The sequence below is a fragment of the Mustelus asterias genome, chromosome 22 (genome assembly GCF_964213995.1).
Source record: "Mustelus asterias chromosome 22, sMusAst1.hap1.1, whole genome shotgun sequence".
NCBI classification, from domain to species: Eukaryota; Metazoa; Chordata; class Chondrichthyes; order Carcharhiniformes; family Triakidae; genus Mustelus; species Mustelus asterias.
This window is the reverse complement of record NC_135822.1, coordinates 4,584,893-4,605,025: the sequence shown is the minus strand read 5'-3', so window position 1 is coordinate 4,605,025 and position 20,133 is coordinate 4,584,893. Positions and strand designations below refer to the sequence as shown.

The 20,133-nt window shown below is 46.7% G+C and overlaps 1 protein-coding gene across 16 annotated transcripts in view; it reads right to left on the bottom strand.

Moving 5' to 3' along the window:
- Window positions 1-20,133, bottom strand: part of casz1 (castor zinc finger 1) — a 445,565-nt gene that overhangs the window by 357,498 nt on the left and 67,934 nt on the right. Inside the window, exon 3 of one of the 16 annotated variants that reach the window (XM_078238639.1) lies at window positions 9,516-9,692. The exons of the other annotated variants lie outside the window; for them this stretch is intronic. The gene's annotated coding sequence lies outside the window, so the exon portion shown is untranslated. The remainder of the gene's footprint in view (window positions 1-9,515; window positions 9,693-20,133) is intronic. 16 annotated transcript variants of the gene reach the window in all.

The following is a 20,133-nucleotide window of genomic DNA, read 5'->3' as shown; positions in this document are numbered from 1 at the left end:
ATACCTTCTTCGAACCAGCGCAGGAATGACATTTGCCCTCACCAATCAGTGTAATCGCCTCAATACTGTCGGTAATCACTGCGGGGTCAAAGGGGAGATTTCCGAGCAAGAATATTAAGGAGTGAAATCGCACCTTAATTTTAATTTTAAAACATAAATTTAATTTGGCAAAGAATCAATCCCTCACCTGGTCTCCAGGACTGATTGACACATTGCCTTGGTAGAGGCAGGTGTTTTCTCTTGTTGAGGAAGAGTGTTCAACTCTGGACAATATCAGATTAAAATATCAGCACTGTAATGAAAATGTATTGAACTGACTGGTGTAAGGTGCCTTTAAACTCTGTGGTAGGCTGGGATACGTGTGAAAGGCTGCTTCAGTACTGACGGTGGCGTCTCAAGAGTTAAGTCACGTTCTTCATATTCTTACAGTGAACATTATTAATGGCCCCTGATTTAAATGATAAATGAGGGGCTGTGTGCTGTGAATCAGGATGACATCACAGAGGCCGGTACTAATTCTTTGAACCCTGTCTGCCCTTCAGTCCTGCCTTTCGTTGTATTTTACATCTCCAGCCATTCTCCCGTGACAGGTGCAACAGTTGGAGGTCCGCAGACAGAGGGAGATTTCCGAGGCATGATCGCTTTTTAAAGAGCCCTGCGTTTGACCCATGTTGGCCATTTTTCAATACATTGCAAAATCAATTCTGCACACAGTCTTCCTGCCCAGAGTCCCGTCTATTACCTATAACCCCCTTCAAACAAACTACTTCAGTCACAAACCTGCAGCCGGGAAGACTTTCAGAGCCAGGTATGGAGCCATTCCCACCTCTGGGGTTCTCCGTTGGTGTCTCTCCAAGCCCGGAGCGCCAGCCAGATGCACTCACAGCTGTCGTAGGGTTGGCATCTTGGGTTAGTCACCGGGTCTCAACTGGTACAAATACCGGAGGCACGCTGGCACTTATCAATCAGAGAATTGCCACCAGGAACGCACTGGACAGATTGTTCCCTGTCCAGTTACGAACACTGTTGCCAAAGAGCAAACTTTGAAGAGCAAATGGGGAATACAAACTGCCGGAGTGCGGGGCAGCTGCGATGGGAACTCCGTCACCAGTCAGCCCCATTGTCCCTCACCCACTTCTGTCGGGTTCAGTTAAAGGAACCATGTTTGTGAAGCATCTGCAGGTCTCTCAGAAACAGCTTGACAGACTGCACATTCCCCAGCCTGACCACAATGGCTCTGATTCAGTGTGTGTGTGTACAGGACAGCCAGCCTGGCCAATGACAAGGCTCCACAAACTGCAGTCAGAGGTTTTTTTGGGGGGGGGTGGTTTGGTGATATTGGTTGTCTTTTTGCAAACCCAGAGGGTTTTTTTAGTGTTCCGCTTAAACCATCGCAACAGGCAAGTACGATCTTCGACTCTCCAACAATACAGCACTCCCTCAGTGCTGCACACAAGCCAAGATTACACACAGAAGATCTGTCTGAATGCTGATTCCAAGGCAAGAATGGGGTCAACCCGGCTTGAAACCTGTCACGCTGAAGTCCACTTGCTTCCAGTTGGAGACACTGGGGCCTAAATAGGATTTACAATTGGCGTGGGCATCACAATGCATGAATAACCCGTGCCCAGTGATTGGAATGCAGGAAGTGCACCACTTTGTGCCACCAACTCATTAATGTGGCTTCCACGTGCAGCTGGAGCTAACCCTCGCTGTTCATTGGCTGCATGGCATTGGCATGGAGCCCAAAAGCACCCCTTAAAACCACCCTGCGCTGCTTAAACGGGAGGGACCTTGTGGATATAGTTGGTGTTGGGAGTTGTGTAAGAAGTGACTCTGTCCGGGGAAGCAGCACGGAGAGCACGGCCCTGCAAGGTTTTCAGACGCTGCACTGGAGGGTTAGGTGGAGGGATTGGTGGGAAGAGATGTCCCGGATCTGCAGCTAGGGAGAGAGGAAGTCCTCCAGATACATGCTCCAAACACAGTGGCAGCAGAGAGCTCTGGAGGTCAATGTCAGGAATTGAGTCCCGAGAAGCTGTAAGAAGTTCAATGACCTCACCTGTGCGGTCAAGGTCAGTGAATGCATCATCAAATATCGTATCCCAGCAACCGCCCCACCCACAGGCCTCATCTTCTGCTCCAATCACCACAACCTCCATCACTCACCCGCCAACGATCTCTGTTCATCAAAACCCATACATAACATTCACAATTTCACCTCACCCTCAGGTAAGCAGCACTGCCACACACCTCACACACTCAGCTTACAGCTTGCACACACTGTCAGCTATTCAACCATGACAGCCACATCATCCAATCAGATGGTGATCTACCACACACTGGAATGCTCCCCCCTCTCAGGAGCTAAGCAGAGAGGGACAAACTCCACTACACATCCTTCCTGGCACGGAGGAGGGCGGCTGCCAACCGTTGGGAAGCCCATTACTGAGGTGATGACCGGCAGCTGGGCTGAAGCTATCGGTGATGCTAGTTTCCTCACATTGGAATGTCTACATTGCGGTGGTTTGATTTGCATTCTGGCCAAGTGGACTCTGTGATGGTGAGTGAGAGGGGGTCAGTGGGGCGCGGGGCTGTTGGTGGATGAGGGATTGAGGTGGTGGCTACTCCAGTTACGCTCGACTTCCTTCTTCCCAGTCCAGAAAGAGTGGGGCTGAGTGAATTTCCTCTTCTCCTCCTCACCTTCCTCAGGAGCCCATGGCGAGCTGGAGGCCGGGATGATCCCCTCATGTTGGTGAGATTGTGACTCGCACTCAGCTGGATTGCTGCCAAACGATGGCACCATGCTGCTGCCAAAATTTATTTATTTATTCGTTCATGGGATGCGGGTATCGCTGGCCGGGTCAGCATTTATTGCCCATCCCTGGTTGCCCTTGAATTGAGTGGATTGATAGTGACCACTACAGAGGGCATTTTAACCACATTGCCATGGGTCTGGAGTCACATGTAGGCCAGACCGGGTAAGGACGGCAGATTTCCTTCTCTAAAGCACATTAGTGCACCAGATGGGTTTTTACGACAATCGACAATGTTTTCATGGTCCCCGTTAGACTTTTAATTCTAGATTTTTATTGAATTCAAATTTCACCATCTGCCGTGGTGGGATTCGAACTCAGATCCCCAGAGCATTACCCTGGGTCTCTCGATTTCTTGTCCAGTAACAATGCCACTACGCCACTGCCTCCCTCGAGCACTAACCAACATGATTCACTGGCCATGGTCACACACCAGCTGGACTTTGGGGGAATGGAATCTCTTTTGGATCCAGTTTAGGGAAGAGTTGACATGCGAACCAACATTTGTGCAGTGAATGACAAACTTCCGAGGGAAGTCTGCAACCCTGGTGAAGCTATATTGTGACTGGCCTCTGGCAACAGAGGATGAAGTGCAGTCAGCCATCTTGGAATGGAGTCTCAGTGGCCTCTCATTGACAACTGCAGTTGTCAATTATTGACAGTTCCAGACTAGAAGGAGACAAACCCATGGAAGCTTGTTACTATGGACACATTCACAGCCACTGGCAATTCCACCCTCACCCTGCTTTGAGGTTGCAGTTGTGGCTGTCGTGGATAAAGAGATTTCAGTGAAATCAGAGACATCTTGCCGAGGTTCAGGTAGGAGATCTTACGCTTCAGCACAGTCAGAAGAGATGCTTGTCTCTCCCAAGCGACGCATCCCTGGACCTATTGACCACATCCCTCACGTCTGCACTGAGCCACAGGTGGGTCCGCGTGGCCACCAGTGGGATTGGGTTTTTTAAAAAAAATTAACCCCAAAAAGGTTAATTTTCCCAGTAGAAAATCATCCGGAAACCAGAGCAGAGAATAGCAATTCCACTCAGCTGGAAAACACACACACCAAGAGTGGAGTTTGTTCAGGAATCTGTGGAGACTTGGGACTGAAATGTATCTCCAATTGAACTGTTACCAGCACAACTCCAAAGCCAACAGCTGAGGCCACCAGCAGCCAAACACTAGCTTTCATGAGCCAGTCAAACAGAGCAATAGTTAACATTAGTTAGTTAGCCATTACTTAGTTTGAATTAATTTTATTGCTTTTTACAGATGATTCCACTCTGCTTAAAAATGTAATTGCACGGCAGGGAGCACGATATTCACAGGTAAATCCTCACCTCTACGGTAGCACAGTGGTTAGCACTGCTGCTTCACAGCTCCAGGGACCTGGGTTCGATTCCCGGCTTGGGTCACTGTCTGTGTGGAGTTTGCACATTCTCCTCGTGTCTGCGTGGGTTTCCTCCGGGTGCTCCGGTTTCATCCCACAGTCCAAAGATGTGCGGGTTAGGTTGATTGGCCATGCTAAAATTGCCCTTAGTGTCCTGAGATGCGTAGGTTAGAGGGATTAGTGGGTAAATATGGAGGGATATGGGGGTAGGGCCTGGGTGGGATTGTGGTCGGTGCAGACTTGGTGGGCCGAATGGCCTCTTTCTGTACTGTAGGGATTCTATGACTCGGGTACCGTGGAACTTACGTCCATTTTGATGTCAACTTGGGTACATCTAGTCCTGCCTGACATGAATGTCACACTGTCAGTTCGTACACGGTTAGATTGGGCAGCAGGTAAACCAAAGCAGGCTGTCATTGCGTGGTTTATCAACAACCCCCGTAGGTGGGCATTCAGAATCAGGGTAACACACTCACCCCAGCCCCAGCAAAGCAACTGGGACCCCAAAAATGGTATTCAACTGGACATCTCAACAAGTGGGAATTCTCTCGGCTACCAAAGGAATCTGGGATATCATCTGTGTAAGAAGTGTACAACTATTTTATCATATACACTTAGTACATGTATGATACACTTGCTCTTCATTTTACACATTCTCAGCAGTTTTAACAGAAATTGGCCACAGTGAAGTTCTGAGTAAAGGAATTTTGGTTCATTGCAAGCACCTTGCTGGCAAATCCTATTTACTTTTAAGGTGAATCCACCTCAGTCAGCCCCGAGGGATAGTTTGAACAATTTGTGCTTGGTGGATTTGCACAGAGGTGGTAACTATTGGGAACAGACTGCTCAGGGCAACAGTGGAGATGGAGAGCGTCAGTAAATTCGAGATGGAACCGGATATTTGGAAATGAGAGAGGAGTAAGACATTGAGGTCTTTGGAAGTACCACCGCGCAGAGGTGGATTTACAGTTCATGGGACGCTGTGTTCGCCTTCATTTCTGCACCCCCCCCCCTCCCCACGCCACACCCCTCCAGCTACTGCCCACTCACACCCCACCCCACACCTCACACCCCTCCGGAACCTGCCTACCCCACAGAACGCAAAGGAAGCCAGAAAAATACATCACTGCTTTTTAACTGTAAAAACACATCCGTGCACTGTTCAATACTTCAAACTTTTTAAAGTAAAACGACAAACTGTCTTTTTACACAGCTTCATCCTCTTCCCTCGCCTTCCATTTTCTGCGTTTTTGACTGCCAGGTTGTTTTAAAAGTTTATTTATTAGTGTCACAAGTAGGCCTATATTAACACTGCAATGGAGTTACTGTGAAAATCCCGTAGTCGCCACACTCGGTGCCTGTTCAGGTACACTGAGGGAGAATTTAACATGGCCAATCCACCTAACCAGCACGTCTTTTGGATTGTGGGAGGAAACTGGAGCACCCGGAGGAAACCTACGTAGACACGGGAAGAACATGCAAACTCCATATAGACAGTGACCCAAGCCGGGAATTGAACCCGGGTCCCTGGCGCTGTGAGGCAGCAGTGCTAACCACTATGCCACCGTGCTGCCTGGTAGATTGATAGTGTTGCTACGTGTTGCTAATGATACAGATCCTGATTATAGGCGATTAATAAACTCTCCGAACATGTCCCTCAGCGGCCGCTTGCGGAGGTCGGACTTGGGCGCAGGCTGCTGCTCGAGTTGGTTAAACCACTCCGTCTCGACGCTGCCAGTTAATGAGCACCGGCTGAGAGATCCTGAGGGAAGATCCCGTTTTCTATCCTGGTGGCCTGGAGGAAGAGCCGGGGAGAGGAGGTGAACGGCAACCGCAGCCTCTTCTGCCTCTCCCAATCCTTGCGTGCACCTCGAGGTTCAGATCAGTCTGTTTTCCTGCTCTTTCAGACTTGACCAATCAGGCTCTGCGTTGACTCATTTGTATTTGCTGAGCCTATCAGCAAAGGCAGAGTTATCAGGCTCTGATTGGTGCCTACATTCACCGGCCAGCATGGGGCACCCCCATTGGTCGGCACCCTGTGTCTAGGCACGCTGTGTTTCATTGCTGATCCGCCTCGGTCACTGGGGATATTCGCAGATAAACCGTTTACCAAATGACAGCCCTCTTCCCACTGCCTCAGAGAAAACACTAACCTTTTTACACTAAACAGTGTAGCACCTCTGTTAGAATGACAGAGCTTTGCAACGCTTCTGTCCAATAATATTGATGACAGTAATTTATCCCACTGGTCTCAAAGTCATGCAAAGTTAGGCTAGATCACACCGCATGTTTTGACTTTAGGAACATATCTACAGTCCTGTACATCCTGATGTTCCTACAACACCTAATTAACTCAGCAGGGGGCAGTTCAGACTTGTCAAGCCCTCCCGTCAAGACCACGGGGAACTGGTAGTAAGTCCCACAACAACGTTCCATCATTCCCCTGAAGCAGTGACAGGCTGAGAACACGACATGGTCCACCAGATACACAGGAAAGAAGATACACTCCGGATACTGGCATCCAGAGAGTTCTTAAAGGAAGCCTGCTTCAGAACTACTCCTGGCATTTCTGGGGACTGTGTGTGAGGTGGGAGGTGGACTGTTTACCATTCTGCCCCTGGATCTCTCCAAGCTTCTGCCGCTGATCCCTGGCTGCAAGATCTATTAGAAGCAACATGATCCCTCTTTAAAACTCGCCTTCAACAGGCTGGTACCTCACACGGGCACTCAAATCGCACCTCAGCTCCCTCTCCGCATACTTCAAAGGCCCAAAAATTAATTAATTTTTACAAGGGGTTTGCCCGATTCTCCGCTGTTCCCGACCCCTGTCTCTCGTGCCCAGTTGTGGAATCTTTCAGGAAAACTTGAAGTTCGCCACTCTCCAAACAAAGCATTCCTTGCACCCTGCGCAGGGCGGATTGAAATAGCCCTCATGAATGAGTGATCAAACAGAAATGTGACATGAAAGAACTTAGTAGCAGAATTTGATGCGTTTTATTCATGGAACGAACACAAACAGCTGCCCGGAAAATAAAAAAAAAGACAGATCTCTTTTTGTGAGGATTTCTAAAGCAAGTTTAAAACATTTAGTGGATAAATTTCACAAAAGTTGAAGCAAAGTAAAGCTTCCTTTCACAATGAGGAATAAATGTCAGGTGCTGCATTACAACACTGAACCTGCAAAATTTTTTTTGGTTCCTTTTTTTAAAAAAATAGAATGAATGAAAACTATGAGTGTGTGGGTGAGAGGCAGGGTGGGGAGGTTTCTCCTGACTCATTAAGGTGATATCTTTGGCTTCTCAGAAGTTTGTGGTTTCCAGACCCAATTCAGCATTAAGGAGATTAAAAATGCGGAAAAGATTGAAAGGGTGCAGAGGAGATTTACAAGGATGTTGCCTGGATTGAGAGCCTTATGAGGATAGGCTGAGGGAGCTCAGTCTTTTCTCCTTGGAGAGACGTAGGATGAGAGGAGACCTAATAGAGGTGTATAAGATGTTGAGAGGCATAGATCGGGTGGACTCTCAGGGGCTTTTTCCCAGGGTGGAAATGGCTGCTACGAGAGGACACAGGTTTAAGGTGCAGGGGGGTAGGTACAGGGGAGATGTTAGGGGGAAGTTTTTCACTCAGAGGGTGGTGGGCGAGTGGAATCGGCTGCCGTCAGTGGTGGTGGAGGCAAACTCAATAGGGTCTTTTAAGAGACTCCTGGATGAGTACATGGGACTTAATAGGATGGAGGGTTATAGGTAGGCCTAAAAGGTAGGGATATGTTCGGCACAACTTGTGGGGCCGAAGGCCCTGTTTTGTGCTGTAGTTTTCTATGTTTCTAAAAAGTACTTGTAAGATTCTGCATTTTGTTCACCACCAGCACTCATTGCAAAGCAATGCAATATTTCTGAAGTGTAATCGCAATTTGGATGTAGGAAACTCAACCGTGCCCAATCCGTGCACTGCAAGATCCCAAAACCAGCAAAGCGATAATATGAAATGTTAAATTCTGGCCGGGATCTTCCGGCTGCGCTAACCCCCAAGACCGGAAAATTCCCACTCGAGGTCAGCGGACCTCTACATGGTCTTGTCCCGCCCGCTACGATTCCCGGGGTGGAGGGGGAAATTCCACCCCCTCTCTCTGCAAGCGTGCACTGTCGCAGGTGCTGATGTCTGAGAAGCCCCACTTTGCCAACTTATCAGTTTCAATTTAAAACGATCAAAGAGAAATGAGGCAAAGCTTTTTGTAAAGTTCTGCGCAGTTGTCGATGAACTGGAGTTGCGCTGTCCAGGGCAGGAAAGGCCATTCAGCCTATTATCTATCTACTTGCCCAATTGCTGCCACTATTTTGTTCCACTACCTGGCTGGGTCAGTTGGTGGCCCAGTGGTTAGCACTGCTGCTTCACAGCTCCAGGGACCTGGGTTCAATTCCTGTCTCGGGTCACTGTCTGTGTGGAGTTTGCACATTCTCCCTGTGTCTGCATGGGTTTCCTCCGGGTGATCCGGTTTCCTCCCACAATGCAAAGAAGCACACGTTAGGTGGATTGGCCATGCTAAGTTGCCCCTTAGTGTCCAATGATGTGCAGGTTAGATGGATTAGTCATGCTAAATTGTTCCTTAGTCTCCAAAGATGTGCAGGTTAGGGGAATTAGCTATGGTAAATTGCTCCTTAGCGTCCAAAGATGTGCAGGTTAGGTCGATTGCCCATGCTAAGTTGCCCCTTAGTGTCCAAAGATTTGCAGTTAGATGGATTGGCCATGCTAAATTGTCCCTTAGTGTCCAAAGATGTGCAGGTTAGGTGGATTGGCCATGCTAAATTGTCCCTTAGTGTCCAAAGATGTGTAGGTTAGGTGGATTGGCCATGTTAAATTGTCCCTTAGTGTCCAAAGATGTGCAGGTTAGGGGGATTGGCCATGGTACATGCGTGAGGTTACGGGGATAGAGCAGTGTGGTGATCCTGTAAGATACTCAGTCAGAGAGTCGATGCAGACACGATGGGCCAAATGGCCTCCTCCTGCACAGTTGGGATTCTATGATCATTCCTCTCATCCAAAATAATTCATTTGCTCATTCAGATGCTGAACATATGGCCCATCCTATCAAAACGTTAGACCAGCAGCCAGTTTAACTTAAATTAGCCTTCAACGAATCAATGGGGATGGTCAGAAATTCCTGCTGGTTATGATATCAGTTCCATTCAAATCCCACGTGCAAAATGATCGTTCGATAATAGGTTCCTGAGAGGCAGCTACAGGATAACCCGGTACATCTGGCATCACAACGCATTACAGAGCACCTCTCTAACCCCTGACATCCGATTATCACTCACCGTGTCGGTTTCTGAGTGCTTGCAGTTTAACCTCTGCGGGGCCTTGCTGCTCAGTCGGTTGCTCTCTCACCTCCTAGCAGAAGGTCAAGGGTTCAAGTTCCTCTCCAGCTCCACATAACCTCAAGCGCAGAGTGCGGTACTGAGGGAATGCCGTTTTGTCAGGGGTGCCAGATGTAACTAAAGTGAATCGAAAAGGTCCACTGGCATCACTCGAAGGTCAGGGGAGGTCACCTGATGTCCTGACCCACCCAACTCCACAACTAACAAAATAAATCAACTGAATTTTGAACCTTCCGTATTTTTCATTTAAAATAAATGAACCAACTGATCTTTTACACAAAATTGTGGGACCTGATTACATGTAAATTGGCCGTTTCACTTACCAGCATAATCGTACTTTTAAATAAAAGAGTAATTCATTAGATGTGAAATACTTGCAGATGTCCTGGGGCTATTTTAATGTTCGACAGAGTATTTCTGTTGTGCTGGGAGACATTGGACTTCACGCAATGGAATCCATACTGATCACAAACCTTAATGATTGGCAAGCACGTAGCAATTGGGCTGATTCCACAGTGCGGAGGTAAATGCACTCAGATTCGGTGCGGGCAACTTGCTTAAACAATGGAAAGGTTGCTGGATCCTTGCGTAGGGAATATAATTCGGGGAGGGGGGTACAAGGGGGTGCCCGGGGGGCTGCTGAACTGTAGAGCACGTAGCTCTTAAAGGGCTGCAGCTTACAAAGAAATGTACCTCCTTTCAACTAAGTAGCTACATTTAGAGGTCTTTACATAGAAACTAGAAGCAGGAGGAGTCCATTTGGCCCTTCAAGCCTGCTCCGCCATTCATTTTGATCATGACTGATCATCAAATTCAACATCCTGATCCCCCTTCCCCCCCATATCCTTTGATCCCTTTCGCCCCAAGAGCTATATCTAAATCCTTCTTGAAATCACACAACGTTTTGGCCTCAACTACATTCTGTGGTAGTGAATTCCACACATTCACCACCCTCTGGGTAAAGACATTTCTCCTCACCTCAGACCTAAAAGATTTACCCCTTATCCTCATACTATGACCCCCCCAGTTCTGGACTCTCCCACCATTGGGAACACAATTCAATCACAATCGATTTCAGCTTTTGCAAATACTGTATGATATGAATAAAATCTGTGGACAAACAGCAGAATGAGACTGTCTCTATTCCATTCCACATAGTCACACTGCTCTACATGAAAGAAAAGAAAGGATTGCATTTATATAGTGCCTTTCCTGACTATTGGGACTTCTCGGAGCAGTTGAAATCCAGTGAAGTACTTTTTGAAGTGCAGTCACTGTTGTAATGCAGGAAATGTGGGAGACAATTTGTGCACAGCAAGCTCCCACAAACAGGAACATGAAAAGGATCAGATAATCTGTTGACTGAGGCATAAATATTGAGCAGGACATCGGAGATAACTCCCCTGCTCTCCATTGAATTAGTGCCATCAAATTTTTTACATCCACCTGACAGGGCCTCAGTTTAACATCACATCCAAAAGACATGACCTCTGACAGTGCAGCACTCCCTCCGCACTGCACTGGAGTGTCAGCCTTGAATTTTCTTATGTGCTCAAGCCCTGGAGGGGGATTTGAAGCTAGAACCTTGTGACAGAGCGGCGAGACTGAACCACGGTTGACAGGAAGTAAACTTGACGAAGAATGTAGGACTTGGCAATCCAGGGTGCCCTTTCCCAGAATGCTGCAGTGCACAAGGCCTAGCAGGAGATGGGGTTGCCATTACAAAAACTTGGGCGGCACGGTGGCACAGTGGTTAGCACTGCTGCCTCACAACACCAGGGACCCGAGTTCAATTCCAGCCTCGGGTCACTGTCTGTGTGGAGTTTGCACATTCTCCCCGTGTCTGCGTGGATTTCCTCCGGGTTTTCCAGTTTCCTCCCACGGTCCAAAGATGTGCGGGTTAAATTGATTAGCAGGGTAAATATCTGGGGTTACGGGAATAGGGCCTGGGTGGGATTGTTGTTGATGCAGGCTTGATGGGCCGAATGGCGTCTTTCTGCACGGGAGGGATTCTATGATTGTCTACCGCACCTGAAATATTTGGAAATCGACACAGAACAAGATGCAGACACACATTACGGAATTCAGCAAGGTGCGATTAACCATGGGCCAGGCTGAGGGTACATGACACAAAGGGGAACCTGTCAATCTATCTCCCATTGACTGTTTTCTCTTGCCAAGCCCTTGTACAAACTTACAGAGCATTGATTGCATCCTCCGCAGGGCTCCCAGCCAGGATGCCAGGCACAATTGAAAGTCTTGCCTGCATTTTTTTTCCCATGACCTCAGGTTTGTTAGACTGGATGACACAGGAATGTGACACGTGTTTCAGTTAAGACTTTGCAGATTTTCCTTTAAAACAAATAACGTCGGTTTCCATTCGGAACCGCTTTGAGGAACCTTTTAACAAACACCTTTCTTACCCTTTGGTCACGTATCAAAACTTAAATGCCAAAACCCAATATGTTGTCGATAGATTTGGTAGAAGTGACGTTTTGGGCCTAGATTAAATTGGATCTGATTTGAGGGTCACTTCAGGTTCAGTTGGAAAATTCTAGAATTCTCTGCACAGCTCTATTAAAAATAATATAAACTTCAGTGAAGTGGAACGGACACTGGGTAAACATTTGGCACCGCTTTATAAGCTCTCATGAGCAATGATCCCACTTTAATTTTGCTTTCGGGATTAGATTCCTTCTACATTTCCTTTCCGAAGTCGTCGTGATTATCTCTTTTTGTTGAAAATGTCTGCATAAATTAAATCTCCCTTTCCTCGCCATTTTAAAACATTATAAGCAGCTCCTCAGCGTCCTGTTGTAAAATAATGTTTGAGTAAACTGCCTTTTCCTAGGAGTCGTATCTGGACCTGTCTCACTTAAGTGGATCGGTACCCTGCATGAATAATAAATAAAAGACCAATCAAATATCTTTCTTAAATCGTTTTAGTGCAAAACTCAGAGACTGATTGTGACAGGATACAAGAACAGCAGAATGCAAAAATCACGAGAAATTATTTTGATCGTTAAATAAAAAGAATGTAATTTTCTTTTTAAAATTTGGAACATAAACGCAACGGCAGTGCGACCTCGGAGCGGCTCATTGTTTGGTGGGAACTTCCAGTGCAATGATGATGTGATTTGTGTGGTCTTAATCGAGGTTCTGTCAATTAACTTTGCAGTACCCTTGGATATTTCGGAGGGAGAAAATAAAGATTTAAATCACACATATACACACATGCACACACACAAACTCACACACAAACTCACACACACACAAACACACTCATGCACACTCACACACACATACAAACTCACACACACACAAACTCACACACACAAACTCACGCACACACACTCATGCACACTCACACACACATTCACACACACACATGCACACACCCACACATGCACACACACATGCACACACACACACACACTCTCACACACACTCACATTCACACTCACACGCACATTCACACTTAGCCATTTGACTTCTGTGGTGTCAAGCCACATATATTAATCAACAAACCACCTCCCCAAACGTAATAGTATCGCGGCAAAACAGGCAAATGTCACAGCTCCCTGCACCCAGAGGTGAGTCTGGCTGACCACATCTGATGATGCCTCTCAGAAGCACTTTGGGACATTCTTCGATATTCAGAGGCACTCTGGGGGGTGTGGGGAGGAGCAGTTAGCTACACAGCCAGCACAGAATAACACCCAACTGCACAGGGTCCAATCCCTGTTCCAGCTGAGGTAAACTTGGAATATGCCGCCTGATCCTTATCCTACAGGGAAAAATCACAGCATAAGCCATGGTTCAGCAACCCTTGAATAATTGGGCATGTTACCTGGGGAAGAAAGAAAGGGGCTATGTAAATGCAGGTGGTTATTGCTCTGAAACTAAATTAGCTGGAATCTAATCCAGTCCCATGGTCTAGAATTGGCCAGTTTATATTAATTTGTATACCATCGCTATCCATTGCATAGAAATCCAGTGTAAGGGAAAGTCTGAATACCCCGTGTACAGAACTGAGATCATTCAGTCACCCTTTTCACATCTTTTACTCAAGTCCTCAAAGCAGGCCCACAAAACACTCTGCTGTCACGTCGAATAATATGAAGGAAAGGCAGAAAGTGGCTGAAATAGCAAAAAGAAAAGTGGATTTGAATTGAAAAACCCACAAAAGAGTTTAGTTCAGAGCCTGTGCAATGCTTCAAACTCTTTAGGAATGACAGTAGTCATTTTAGTTAGCACTCATCTGACACAGAGTTCCCCTCAGCCCTCCCAACATGTTTGGTCAACTGGACACAAGCTCCATCCAGTAGTTTTGTTCTCATTGAGTTCCACACTTTTAATTTTTCTCTTCGTTCCTATTTATTCACCGATATCAAAGCAACAAGGAAGTGACGGGGAGAGATCCTGAAATCGGGAACTGGGCTAGAAAGTTTTAATCTTTTTTTTAAAAGTTGTTTTTTTAAAAAAAACTTTTACTTCCTTGCATTTATTCGAACAAAAAAAAAGTGCCAGCGTCCCTGTGCGGGCCAGAGTCAAAGCAAACGTGGCGTGGGGAAAAATATAATGGAAAATTTCCTTGCTGAATATTTTTGTAAAACAGGGAATGGCCATCGCGAGAAAAATTAAATGCAAGGAGACCTTTCTCGTTTTTTCGAAAGGAAAATACACACGCACACACACACACACACACACCAAATATCTCCCCAGCCCCCACCTGCTAACAGTAATTATAATAGACTCGACAATAAATGGTAAACTAGCTCTCTGCTGCATCTTGGGAATTCTCTTGGGTATGTGGATTAGCCAGAAAAGCCTGAATGATTAAAATACACTAATTAAAAATTTGTGTTCCTTGGTAACTCGTCCATCAGGCAGTATGAAAGCAAGTGAGAGAGAGGGGGAGAGAGAGAGAGAGAGAGATGGAGAAGATGACAAACCCAAAGTAATTTATGTCCAAGGTAAATAAATAATCAAACAAACAAACAAACAAACCTCACTCTTTTGTGACTTGCTTTCTGCAGAGCCAGCTTTGTCCCTGATGGGTTATTATTACACAGAAGGCACACAAACCTTTTGTAAAGTCAGGAAAGGAGGGGACGGGGGTGGAAGGGAGAGCGAGAGAGAGAGAGAGAGGGGGGGAAAAGGGGGGAAGTCAGTCACAGCACAAGTCTCAGCTCAGTGTTTCTGTCTGTAACAGATTCCAGATTCCTGTATAGATGCAAGCATGTCTGTCCTTTGTACAAGAACATGACTTTTGATTTAAAAACTTCTGCCTCAGTGCAATTATACAAAAGAAATTGAACACTTTAGGTTGCCACAGCAACCTAATTGCATCAGAACCTTGCACACAGGAGCAAAGTAACTGAATTTTGATGAAAAGGCGGCAGTAATTTACGGCATCACGAAATTTGTTGCCATGCCAACGTGTTAATTACATCTCAAATTAACAATGCAAGTGTAGTGAAATTAAATATAAATCATATTTCTGCATAAATTATAGGGGTTGATTAGGGCCGGGGCTTTGGGAGAGGAAAGGTTGTGACTCAAGGGTTCTATTTTATTCCAGCTCACTCGGGGTCTCTGGATAACTCACAATAAATTGGAGGAAGAAAATACAGAACGCTTGCGAAACTCTCCTGTCCTGTATTTTTGCGCAGTTTGCATGCCCTCCTCCCCGGCACAGGGTATCGTCTCTCCCCAGATCAATAGGAGACACAAGCTGATAGAGAGAAGAGGGTCCACCAACTGTCTTCCCTCTTCAGTTGAGCAAACACAACACAGTCTTTACACCCGAGAAAAGTTGCCTCTGCTGTTCCCAAACTCTTCCCTCTGCACCTCTGGCTGAACAAGCCGCCGGCAGCCTCTCTGTTTTTCCTCCTTTTAGCAACAGGCTACCCCCCAAGTTACATATATTTTAAAAATCCTTTTAGTTACTCAAGCAAAGATCAAGCTGCGGAAATAACACAAAGAAACAACTTATCCCGCACCCTCCTGCATGTTTAACCCCCTGATTACTGAATTGTATCACAAGCAAAGTGTTTTTAATCAGATCAGGCATCTGTTTCAATGACAAGAATGGTTCCTCAGTAATATTATTGGATGTCTCTCCAACAGGCTCCCAATCTTCCCAAAAAACACTAATAGCAGAAAAAAATCTCCAGTTGCCAAATTTGTTTAAAAAGAGAGAGTTCTAATTAGGGTGGGACGGTGGCACAGTGGTTAGCACTGCTGCCTCACCGCGCCAGGGACCTGGGTTCGATTCCTGGCTTGGGTCACTGTCTGTGCAGAGTCTGCACGTTCTCCCCATGTCTGCGTGGGTTTCCTCCGGGTGCTCCGGTTTCCTCCCAAAGTTGTGTGGGTTAGATTGATTGGCCGTGCTAAATTGCCCCTTAGTGTCCTGGGATGTGTAGGTTAGAGGGATTAGCGGGGTAAATTTGTGGGGATAGGGCCTGGGCTGGGATTTTGTTGGTGCAGACTCGATGGGCCGAATGGCCTCCTTCTGCACTGTCGGGTTTCTCTGATTCTTTCTTATCCAGGATAGGGTGAAAGTTTGATGAATTATCTAATGGTTTTTGGGGATTAATTTTAAAATATTATATCAAAGGGGTTAAAAATATTGTTGCATTTTTTGTGAAGGGTGAAAATTACTGTCAAAATGTTGAGGAATAAGTGTGGGGTTTCTGTTATAGAAACGCTGCCCTTGTGGGGGAGAGAGATGTTTTGTTTTTATTTTTCGGTGGTCGCTTGGCAGAGAAAAAGTTTCAGGTAGGGAGTAAAAAAGGGTTTTGTTGGCACGGAGGGGGCTGTGAAAGGGGCAGAGCTGTAGTCTCGGGGAAAAAAAATTAGGAAATAAATTTAGTAAAACACTTACCTCCCAAACAGGCTCACATACATTTGCAATGACTTACCTCAGAGCTTGGAAACAGGTCTCCAGAGGGATGTTGTGAGGGGAGTGGAGGGGGGGGGGGGAGGTGAAAAGGAGAGAAAACAACAGCAACAGGAACTCAGTTCAGCCATTTAAATTATTCATGTACCAGATGGATTCTTTTTCCTGTCTTGTAATGCTATTTCAGTTCCCAAACCCAAACGACACACACATCTACAGCAAGATCAAACACATTATGCAGCCTAACACTTCGACTAAAGGAACTCTTGAAAATGATGGCCTTTTTGCAGGGGCTGGGGGATAGAGAGGGGGGGGTCGGGAAGGGGGATAGGGTGACCTTGTGTGAAGGATATAAAAAAATCCAACAGCCCCTAGGGACGATGTAACTATCTCGCGTATTGCTGCTAAAATGTCTGCAAAATTTAATACAGCCAGCATGCCATCCAGTCAGACTATTGGATATCATTATCACAAGCAAATCCAAAGAGTTGGATGCCCTTTCTATTGCGCTTTCAGAGAGAAACGTCAGCGATTTGTAGATTCTTTGCACCCAGAATTACCAGATTGAAAGTGAGTGCTGTGATTTTGGCATGCCAGAGGTATGTTAGGTCACAGCTGGTTGTATCTGTGATAAACAGCGACCTGGGAGCTCCAACTCTTCCAGGATCTCTCCCACTCCTCTCCCTGCTTCTATTTCCATTCCTATATTATGAACTGCTCCCACATTAAGCTGAGTAGCCGCCACAGTTCATCCCCACACAATCCGGCCACACACGACCTTCCGCGCCCACTGTATTCCCAAATCCTCAGCGCCATCCCCAATGTCCCATCTCACACCCCCCACCCTCACCCCAAACCACCCACCTTCATTCACACTCACTCTCACCTCAATTTCATCGCCCTCACTCGAGCTCCCAATTCCCACCCTCATCCACTGGCGGTGGTCTTGCGGGGGGTCCCAGCACAGTTGCAGTGACAGGTGGTGGTCCCGGGGTCCCAGCACAGTTGCAGTGACTCTCCCCAGCGGATGCAGTGGGCCATTTAAACTGTCGTTTACTTTGGCAGGACAGGAATATCCCCCTGGGTGGTGGGTGGGTTACAATTCTGGCCCATCTCCCAGGCAAGTGAAAGCAGCGCATTTGTCACATTAGGAAGCACAGCCTGTAGATTTGGGAATGTTCCTTCATATTTAGAATTTCACAAAATTGTTTGATTCTTGCTCAAATTTCATTTTTCATTCTGAGGATTGACAATCCTCTGAAATCTCTATCTACCCCCAATCCTGGCTTCTTATACATCTCCAAATTCCTTCACCATAACATTGCCTTCAGCTGCCTTGGCCCAAACTCGAGAATCTTCTCCCTACCTTGCCCTCTTACTGTAAGGAGGGTCTTTAAGCAAAGGCCTCCTTGACCAAGCTTTTGGTCTGATTATCGCGTTGTGTGGCGCAGTGTCAAATTTAGGTTTCTGATGTTCCTGTGAATTGCCTTGGGACATTTTACAATCTTAGAGGTTCTACATAAATTCAAGTTGTTGTGGTTGCCTTGTGGAGGTCTGTGACACAGTGACACAGTCCCTGGGTGGAATTTTCCCATCCCGCTTGCCAAGGGAAGCGTAATGGGCGGGGAGCGGGGACAGACGATGGAAAGGTCCATTGACCTTGGGTGGGGTTTTTCGGTTTTTGGGCGAGCGTGTCTGGAAAATCCCGCCCCCCTGTCTCTGAACCAGAAACTCCAGGTTTAAGTTCCGCCCCAGGACCTGACGGCCACGGAAGGTGCATTCATAATCAGATCGATCACCAACCTGCAAGTCCTTCCAACGCACCAATACTGGCGGTAAGAGTGGGAGAGACTCCTGGTCAGCTATAAGCCCCTGGTGGCAGACTAGCAACCTTCTTCCAGGAATAACCAGCTATGGAAACAGACAAAAGCCTGCCTTAGAGCTCCACTCGGTACGGGAAGAGAACAGGAGCGGAAATCTTTCCCAACACACCTACGCTGTCCGTGAGAACAAGAGGAAAGTTACCTCGATTGAGAAGGTGGTATTGGGTGTTGGCATACACCTTGCACTGACCCTAGTCCCGTCTTCTACCTTGATGTCCATCAGCATAAATTAAACGTGGAGTCACTCATCGGGAGTGAGAACGCTGATTGACCTTTGCAAGCTGAGACCGTCAACCGCCTCCCTAACACAGGGTCAATCTTGCCATTCTCCTGGTTTGAAAGGCTTAGTAGAGACATCTCGCTTTCTTTTAAATAAAAAGTATTCCAATTGATTTTTGTCCAAAGGTTTTGGAGTGATAATGTCAAACAGATAATCTGACTGGAGTAATTCGGAAAGCATTCAAATTACTGTGATAGGAAAAACAAGACTTTTATTGCTAATCAATTGATATCTTTATGCTAGGGGGCACCGACGTTAACCAGTTTAGCTGTCTAAGCTGGTTCTTCACAGTTTCGTTCAATTTTTATTGAAAATATAATTCTGCAGACTGTATTTTCCAGGGCCAAGCAACACTGCAGTTTCATCCTGTACTGACACTGCACTCAGTACACTGAGCTGTCTAGATAATTCAGAACAACAGTTCACCCTTACATAGCTTTCCATGATCCTAAATTCAGAGATACGGTTAGTAGTACCTCAAATCCGACAAGCGGTAAAATAACGTGCGTGTTCATGGTCACATTCAGTGAGTTTGGTGTCATATTTGATGGGTGGCAAAGTCATGAGTTACAACACGCATCACGTGTGGTAATAAAAGCTATAATCCTTAACATATGTAAAATATCAGTCAATTTCAAACAGGGAATGGAAATTAATAAGCAGTTTTTGTAGATTTTGTATCCCAAGGAAAGGGGGAAAATGTCTGGAACTGTCCAATATACCCCGTCAGTTCAAATCTAATTCTACATCCAGCGCTATTTATCTGACTCACTGCTAGAAAAATATCCATCACTGCATCTCATCAATTCAATCGATCAAACTGCCTTTGTTTCACAACTTAGAAACATCTTTCTCCCCACAGACCCACCCACACACCCTCCCACACATCTGCCCACACACCGGGACATCTACCCACACACCCTCCCACACACCTGCCCACACACCTATACCGCTGCCCACACACCCTCCCACACATCTGCCCACACACCCTCCCACACATCTGCCCACACACCCCCCCAAACATCTGCCTACACACCCCCCCACAAACCCACCCAAACATCTTCCCAAACACCTGCCTACACACCTGCACACCTCCTCACACACCTTCCCACACACCCTCCCACACATCTGCCCACACACCCTCCCAAACATCTGCCTACACACCCTCCCACAAACCCACCCAAACATCTTCCCAAACACCTGCCTACACACCTGCACACCTCCTCACACACCTTCCCACACACCCACCCACACATCTGCCTGCGCATCTGTACACCTGCCCGCACAACTGCCCACATACCTTCCCATCCCTCTGCCCACACACCTGTACATCTACCCACACACCTTCCCACATGCCTTCTCACACACCTGCCCAGAGCCCTAAATACCCACACCTAGACAAAGCCACACCCGCACTCAGACACAAACTGACACACAAAATCCCCCGCCCACACACCCACCCACACATGCCCACAGAGCCACTCAAACACA